This window comes from Ursus americanus, chromosome 15 (genome assembly GCF_024610735.1).
Source record: "Ursus americanus isolate L20-20 chromosome 15, mUrsAme1.1.p, whole genome shotgun sequence".
Lineage (NCBI taxonomy): Eukaryota > Metazoa > Chordata > Mammalia > Carnivora > Ursidae > Ursus > Ursus americanus.
This window is the reverse complement of record NC_142141.1, coordinates 9,957,764-9,967,500: the sequence shown is the minus strand read 5'-3', so window position 1 is coordinate 9,967,500 and position 9,737 is coordinate 9,957,764.

Below are 9,737 nucleotides of genomic sequence, written 5' to 3'. Positions count from 1 at the left end.
ATTTAAGCGTTAATTTTAGTTGATGAGTCTAGGCTTAGGTTTTTGGCAAATCAGAATGTCACAGGTTACTGACATGTTGAAGTCCCAACTGGGAAATCCTATATTTTAAAATTATTGACATTACTGTTGCCTGGAGCGATGTTTCTCAAACATGGCACACAAAAGAGCTATTGAGCTTCTTCTCACATATTTTGTTTATCACACCCTTGTATATGTTCTGGACATTTAATAACATGTAATATAGCAGATGTAATGCAAAAGTGTACAGTTTATAAATAAGTATGGAAGTAGTGTGGATTTGTGCCTTAAAAAAAATGATATGAACTCATGAGTGAAAAGAGAATTCAGACCATTGACAGGATTCTGAAAACTAGCTCTTCTATTGCTTCTATCCAAGGCCACTGAGAGAAGCAGGCCACCACATTGAGTGTCTTCCTCCCACCTTCCCTTCCTCTCTTCCTTTTCTTTATTCTTTTATTCCTTCCTGCCTGCCTGCCTGCTTTCTTTCCTTCTTTTCTTCTCTCCTTTCTTCCCTTTATTTTTTTCTAAGCATGTTTTCTAAGTACTTATCTGTATTCTCAGTAAACCAAATTCAAGGAAGCAGCACTTTTGAAGTTGATCCAATCACCAATCACATAGGTAGTTCAAAGAATTTCAGCCATTTTCCAAACTCAATAGTTTTATTAAGAGTTATCTCGAAATATTTTCTGAAACATCAGAGAATTTCCCTAAGTATAAGAATTCTGACTATTATTGAATTATTGATACAGGTTTTTTTTTTAAATCACATTATCAACTTTAAATATTTTGGAAGGGATAAATGAGAAAGAGAGGTTTTTTTTTTATTGATCAGTTATTTTAATGTATGTTGCAGCCTACTTAAAAAAAAGCCCACTTAATTATTTTTTAAAATGTTTAATTCACCTTCTCACAGGAGGATTTCCACATATTTAAAAGCTTTCTTTTTCTTTAAAGAAATAAATAAATCTTTTAGCTGATTATGGAAAATTCTAAGTATACAATAATTAGATTTAAGAGGATTCTCTTGGAGCTGCAATTTAAAAATTCTAAATGCATGATACACACTTCTGTGAAAAGCATAATAATCACCTATACAATTAGCTAAATGATTCTCTTGAGTTCAAGAATATAAATTGGTGAGTGGCTATCTGCATTAATCAGATAATTTCCATGTTTTACTTCGGGATGTAGACTTTTAAAAATATTGCTTTGTGGATTTTATTTTAAATAATAACTCATTGAAATGGAAGGAAAAAGTTGATTTAATCCATGCTTCAGTGGCTTAATATTTGTCTGATTTTTGAGGGATTTAGCACTGTGCCTCAGGGAAACATGGAGGAAAGTGAAAAGCCCATCCAGAAGCTTCTTAGATTAGGTTTGTTCATTCATTTCATTCACTCATTCATTTACTTAATGTTTATTGCTTGCTTATTCTGCACCACAGCCATGTGTGTGAGTTGCAAATTCATGCATAAAGTTGTGATTACTGAACAATAAAGCAGCAACCGAAAATAAAAGACTGACATTTGACATAGGATAAAAAACAATAAACATATTATATCAGATTTATTATTACATATAATTTATTTTATAAAATTTTATTGCATATAATAGTAAGAAAATCATCACTTCTTGAATTTTGTTTGTGATACTATGCCAGGCACTTTAGATTTATTCTAATGCTTTCAACTCCCCTGTAAGGTGAGCATTGTGACACAGTGTGGGAATTCAGAGACTAGACTCTGAAGCCACCCTGACTGGGTCCAACATCTGGCTTAGCCCTCTTAATGTCTGAGTGATTTATAACAAGTTATTTGATCTCTCAGTGCCTCTGTTGCTCATGTGCCAGATGGGGAAAATAAAATCACCTATGTAAGAGGGCTACTGGAAAAATTAAATGGGATTATAATATACAAGGAACTTAGAACAGTGAACAGAGAACTTAGAACTATTTAAGTGTTTGCTATCACTGTGATTGTTGCTGTTACCATATGCATTTTAATTAATGAGAAACAATAGTATTAAACACCAAGTTTATGTACACATTGATTTTGCCTGGGATAGAATGGGGCAAGCCTTTTCATAGGAAGAGATGTTCATTTAGTTCTGGGAGGTTGGATGGGATCCCAACCCAAGTAAGGAAGAACATTCTAGGAAAAAAAGGAATGAAATGGATGAAGGCATAAATGTACGATAGTCCAACATAAATTTGAAGAAAAATTAGCAACTTGGGAGTCTGAAATGCAAGGTGCGTGACAGCAAGGGTTAAAAGGCCAGATTGTAAAAGATCTTTAATGCTATGATTTGTTCTATATAAGCAGAACGTGTGTGTGTGCATACATGCATGCACATAGCAAAATTCACTGACTCTGATAACACTTGGTTCTCAAGTTATTATTTTCCTTTTAAATTGTCCTCACTAGTTAATCTTAGCACTTATCAAAAGCTGATCTGAAAAGGAGCCTTAGAAAGAAAGGAAATCAGTTTGGTAAAAATAATCAATCACTTCATTTATGCTCAGTAGCACTGTAAGTAAGGACAGCAGCCATCAGTTAAATAGACCAAAAATTAGACTGAGATCAAAATTGCCAGCCCAGGCACAATATTAATTTTCTGATTGATGAAAAGTAAGAAGAAGCTATTGGGCATAGCCTCAGCTGTATTTCAGGGACCCTGTACATTTCTTCTAATTTATAAAGTATAATAAATGAATCTCCAAGAAAGGAGAATTAGTTGTCAGCTATAAGACAGAGTGTGAAGAATGAAGCCCTCCTGTCTTCTCCTGATGTCAGTTGATCTATTAAATTAACAAGCATATAGATAGATTATTTAAAGATCAATTTAGCCAAGAATTGCTTTCAAATGAATACATCAGGCATCAAGCCTGTTTTCTGAGATCGTTTTGTAATTAGAATACATATTACATGCAACTTCTCATCACAGGGCTCAAGCAGTTTCAATCACGAGGCTTTGCTCTTTCTGCAAAGTGTGTGAAAATCAAAAATGAGCAGGTCCACTTCATTATGTATAATGAGGAGATCTGTAGTTACTCTGTAAGTAATCGCCAAAAAGAATTGCTAGAAAAATTTTCCGTGCTCACATTACTGGCACTGGGCTAACACTTCCCTCTTAAAAAATCTTTTCAGCATGAAAGTTTTGGAATTAAGTTTCTAATAAACTTCAGAAGTCCAACAGCTGTGAGTAATTATGATACAAGCATATCAATCCATGTGCAAACAGATTTATTCGGTAAGCTCCAATCCTCTTGCTAACCCTTCACTGCAATAATTAAGCACACTCTAATGAGTTTGTTAGCAATTTCCATATGATTTTCCCCCTAATTATTACTTGAGTTGCCCATGTTTATAATACTTAGTAATATCCTTAAAAGATCGATGGTGAAGGCACAGTTTTGGCTGGTATATTAATTTGTATGTTCTCATTCATATGCTAAATAAATAGGGGGAAACATTTGTTTAAAGGTCAAAATTTTTGAAATTGGTTTTTACGTGTGTGTATGCTCACTTTTATGCACTTCTTCAATACCCGTGGAACCAGTGAATCATCTTAGCGTGAATCAGGTCATGCCTTTCTCTGCTTAAAGACCTCTAAGTTCTTATCATGGCCTTTAAGACTCTAACTGATCTGGCTCTGCCTACCACCTCAGACTTTTTATCTTACCTGTTGCCTGCTCACAGGACTCCAGAATCCTGACCTTCTTCCTGTTTCTCACAGAAGCCAAGCTAGCTTATATCGCAGGATCTTTGCATTTAAGACAGCCCTGCCTGGAATATGCTTCCCCCGTCACTTTATGTGCCTGGCTCCATTTGTCATTCAAGGGACCACTAATGTATCACTTCAGGGAGAACCTCGACGAGTCTAAGCTTCAGTAGCATTTTAGCCAGTCTTTTGCTATCATCTAACCCAATTTTATTTTCTTATTAAATATCATCACCATTTTAAATGAGCTGGTTTGTGAACTTACTCCTCTGTTTGCATCTAGAATGTTAGCTTCATGAAATGGAAGAAGGTCATGTCAGGTATCTCACTCATCCCTTTCTCCTCAGGTCTTAAAACAGGGCCTGGTGCATAGTAAATTCTTAATGCACACTTAATGAACAATCAGATAAATGAATAGGTTGAAACAGAAAGGAATATCAGCTCTCTGGTCCACCCCGCATTTTACAGATGAGTAAACTGAAATTTCTTTGCATCTGTGATTTGTCACCAAAAAGATAGAGCCTGCTAGAGCAGACTGAGGAAATTAGGTCCCAACTTTTTAAATTCCTGGCCCAATGCACTGTTAGCGTAATACTTGCCTTCATTTTTTTTTTTTTCCAATCCTTTCTAGCTATATGGACAAGTCACTTAACTGTCCTGAGCTTTGGGTTATCTCATTTATAGCATAGGTTTAGTAGTAATAAACTAGACATGCCCAATCAATCAGGTGGTTATAAGAACCAAGTAACAACAACAACAAAAAATTGTAAAATTATGTGGTAAATGAGAAAATGTACTTTGTAATATTAATAATCAAGACCCAGATGCCACTTAGTAATGTAATATAAACAGAGTCAAACTCTTGGTGTGTCTACTTTTAAATAGGTTCAGATACTAAAATTCCAGAGAAATTATAAAATGCATTCTTCGTGGAACACCTGGGTGGCTCAGTCGGTTAAGCGTCTGCCTTCAGCTCAGGTCCTGATCCCAGGATCTTGGGATTGAGTCCCACATCAGGCTCCTTGCTCAGCGGGGTGCCTGCTTCTTCCTCTTCCTGCCACTCCCCCTGCTTGTGCTCTCTCTCTCTGACAAGTAAATAAAGTCTTAAAAAAGAAAAAAAAAAGGCATTCTTAGCTATAGAAGGAATAAATAGATACATAGATACATAGACCTTTCTTCTTTCCTTTTGGGTAGTGGTTTCCACAAAATGGTCCCCAACGCAGCATATCCACATCATCTGAAAACTTGTTTGAATTGCAAAATCTCTGGCAGACCTCAGACCTACTGAAGGAGAAGCCATGGGAGTTAGCCAGACAATCTGTGTTTTATCAAGCCCTCCAGGGAATTCCAATTCACACTCAAGTTTGAGAACTTTTACGAAAAATGATTTAATAAGATAAACATGATGATAACTCTTAGAATTATGAGGCCTTACTGTGTTATTCTATCTATTCATAGAAAGTTAATTATAAAACCTAAAAGTTAAATCTGCATTAAAGTATGTCACCTGCTTTTTTCCGTAATGGCTCCAAGACCAAATAAACCATGGAGAGTAGTTACCCATAATGAGATAGGAGACCAATAATTGATCACCTACATGTCATGGCTGATTGAAGAAGGAGGTCGTAGTAATCACAAAGATATGCCTTCCAATTAGGCAGTGCATTGAAGAAATAAGGAATTTATCAGGATGGTTCAGAAAACAAACAAACAAAGGGTATTTGGTTTTCTTGAAAAGATGGTCATTGCTGTTTCATCTCTCAAATAGTCCTTTTGGAGCTGACAGGAGAACAGAACACTGTGCTGTAACGGTTTACTAAATCTTACTAAGATAGTAAAAGTTAGTGGGCATCAAAATCAATTTTAATTATGAAACAGATAAGTATTCAAGTCAAATCTGTCTGCTTCACTTACCAGCTCAGCGAACCTGGGCCTAGTTAGTTAACTTTTTCCAGGCTTCCTCATCAGTGAAAAGGGAATGATAAATCCTGCTTCAGAGAGTTGTTGCAAGGACCGAATAAGATAATAGCAGGAGAGGACCCAACGGCATACCACCGAGCCGGGCACCAAAGGGACCATCATTCACTGGTGGCTTCCCCTTTCCCTGGTCCCTTAGCCAGAAAGCGATCAATCTGTCTTTTTCAGGGTCCACACTTTTTTCCCTTTGGCTACACCCCAGATTTGTACAATATCACGTTTTGGAAAAAATGAGAAGAAGACAATGAATGTGAGAAGAGAGACATGATCTCAAAATACAATAACTTGTATCAGTATAGATGGTATTTACACAATGATCTCTTTTCTGCTGCGATGACTGTACACTGTTGACAGAAAGACTTAAGTAGCTATTCCAAAGATGTATTAGACTCTTGTTTCATTCCCACTTATCGTGCTCCTTACACACAAGCATTTACATATATGTGTTTCTTCTCACAGGCTCAACGCTTTTGCACACCAAATTGAGTCTATTGTGTGCTTGTATTACGTGGGTGATATAGAGCTGTTGTTTAGTAGCATTCCTCTGAAGTATAGTATAAGTATCAGAGTAAAGCATAAGATCAAAATATTAAAGGTAGGAAGAAAAAAGCTATGCTAGAACTGTAAAAGGATTGGCCATACAGCATTGCTGAATGGAAGAAATACAGTGCTTAGCAAAACTCGTTGAGTTCAAAAGAGGATCAAGGACTAATCTTGATATCCTCTGAGTTTGCGCATTAAGTTTGTAGATATTAAGCTCACTTCAGTACACACTGTATGGATGTCATATGTGAGAAAGTGAAGCAGTGGGAGGGACGATGTCTTCTGTGGAGGAGCGTCTAGAAACTGCTCCACAAGTAAACCACATGACTTCACCTATGACTCATCAATGCCACAGTGCTCAGTGGATAGAAGTCATCAGAATTCCCAGATGTCCCTGTGTATCACTGCAAATGGGATATGACTTTGTGATGGCAAAAAGGCAGAAAGTTCCTCTCTTAAACAGCCTGCCGTGCAATTAGTTTTCGATCATGTATGCATTAATTATAGCTTCCTGGTTGTTGGGTTTTTTAACAGCTTTATTGGGGTATTTTACATATCATAAAATTGTCCCATCTGGGTATACAGTTCAATGATTTTTAGTAAGTTTACTGAGATATCATCATCATAAGTAAGTTTTAGAACATTTTTGTCCCTCCAGTAAGATGCTCAGGCCCATTTATAGTTTAATCCCCATTCCTACCCCCAGCCCCAGGGGACCATTAATTTACTTTCTGTCTCTGTAAATTTGCCTTTTTTGGACATTTCTTGTCAATGCAATCATACAGTACGTGGTCTCTTGTGTCTGTTTTGTTTCACTTGGCCTAAATTTTTTGAGGTTCGTTCATGATGTAGATTACGTCAGTACTTCATTCCTTTTATTGCTGAATTATTAAGCCAAGGCTTCTGTCAAAAAAAGTTTTAAAGACCCATAGTTATTTAACCCTACGTACACAAAACTGAAGGGAAAACACGTTTCCAAGGAAGAACAAGATCGATCCAGACTCAGAATATTGTTCTCTGTATCTCACGTAATAGCTGTGAGGATTATACCTCCTTTGCCATGTATTTGTTCATCTTGTAAAGAAGACATCCCATCAAGTGTTGACTGTTGACTGTCCTGTTGCACTTTTTAAAATTTCGAATAGTTGGTTCAAAATCCAGAATGGTGAAAATATAAAAGCAATTTCTGGCAAAGCACGGTTGAGAAAATGTGTCAGACATTCCTTTGGAGAGCACTGTGATGGCAATGTGTTAAGTAATGTGATGGAGTTAAAAATTATCATAGTATTAAGATGAGTCATAGGAATCTGAAAATAAGTAGAAGATTCATTACTTTTAATATTTGAAAGTAAATTAATTCAGTATCTCATAGTTTTGTTGATTTCATTTTCTTTCATATTCTAATATCGTGTCAGAGAGATTGCTGCAATATTTACATATTGTCTTTGCTGCGTGCAATATAGTTACCCTCTCAAATTATCCACCTGGATCCATTTAATTTCATAATGGGTTTCTTTGGAAGTTGAGTTGTGGAACGTCATAAATGTTCAGGGAAAGCATGCCACTGTGGACTCAGAAATTATATAAAAAAGCTGCCAGTACACATGCTAAATAAAAACAGGTCATATAAAGTTTATTAACTAAACAAATTAAACCAGCTTCGTAATGGGGGATTCACGTGAAATTCCCGGAGCAGCATAAATGTACTTTGCAACCTGAGGTTTGAGCTCCTGTTTTTCTCACATACCATGTACATTTTTCTGCTTTCCCCTTTTCTCTTCTATGTGGGGCAAACACTGTCTTTTCCTTGGGGCGGGAGAGGTCTTCCCAAAGATAACGTAGATTGAAAGATTCAAGCAATTCTGGAGGATTGGAAAAAAGGTCAGTAGGTGGGTTTGTGGTGACCAAAGAGTAATAGGGTGAAATTACGCACTCAGTACTTGGGGTAGCCGCTCTCATGTGTCACACACTCTGCTGTGGACACTGGGAGGATTCGGTAAGATAAATGCCTTAACAATGCAGCTTCTGTCATTATTCCATTAGACAAAAGAAGAAACTGAGGCTCAAAGAGGTCGAGTAACTTCTCCAAAATCACTGAACAAGTAAGTGTCAGAGCCAGGACTTGACTCTGAACTCCGTCTAGAATTCCCACATGAAAGCCCACGTTCTTAACAATTATGCTAAGCTGTCTCTCAAAACAGCAGGCAGGAGACCTGCCCCTCCCCACCCCTGCTGTCTCTTCAACTACATTAACAAGTCAAATGACCTCTAAGGTCTCAGTTTATTAATCTGAAGGATGAGAGGTTCATTCTAAACCAGGTCTCTCTCCTTGAGCAGAATCAAATTTTCATTTCCCTAATCTCTTAAGATGGCTGACTCATGGCTGGGGTGAGGAAAGAATCCGTATAGATTGCCCGTTGGGATGGAAAGCAATGGCAGCTATGTGTAAACACAGAGGAAGAGCGCGGGAGGCAGGATGACGGTGGTCACCAGAACACCCAGCACAGGGCTGGGGCTGTTGCAGTTGCCACAGGGAGTCGTAACAAGCACCAATCAAATCAAGCTTGGAAATCAAGCAGAAATTCTTCTTCAGCATCCGAGGCTTCTTTGATGTTCTTCACAAGATGAGCTTGTGTGTTCTTTTCCTTGTGTCAGGGACATGTCATTTAGAAAGCAGAGATATTTTTTAGGTAAACAATGAATGATGAAAAGGAAATAGACAATGCAGTTTTTAAAGAATGCATTCCTGAGCCTTCCAGTTGCATAAGAGTTTCATAGGATGTTAGCAATGTTAGTTTAGTGCAAGAAAGGTCAAAAAGTTAAACGCGGATACCTTTATCTTTTCACAAAAGTTACTCCTAAGGGAGCTATATGTAAAAAGAAAAACAAAAAAGAATATATATTACAACAACCACAACAAATCCTTTCCTGTATTCATTCCAAGTAATGGGTTTCACCTCATAGCTATTCTTTTCTGCAAAAGGTTTGTGTTATTATCCTTGGGTATTATTTTCTGATGGTATCAGTGTAGTGGGTCATTATCGAAGAGCTGGCTTATTTCTGGAAGATGTTATTAAATGCCGTGGAAGTATGGTTATTTCCATTAAAATGCCAGAAGAAAGGAGAAATGTGAAAATACAACAGGTAATTCTGAGGAAACCAAGCTGAACCTTAGAAAATGAGACAATTTGGTGCTAAAACTTTGAGTTGTGGCTAACTTCTCCTTTGGGGTTAACCTGTTCCTTTTCAGTTACACAAAAGCCATGGCGCAGGAGACACCAACTCCAGAGTACTGAAGCCAAGCAGGTAGCATATGTGAGTGGACCAGGCTGATTGGTGACAGAGACTTGGGAGCAATAAGAACATTGCATATTTCCCCTCACCTTGTGATAAGAAAAATAATACTACAAGTGCAAAGTTAGAGAGTAATAGACTTTCAACTTCAGCGTCAGACATATAATTGGGAGTAGACAGAC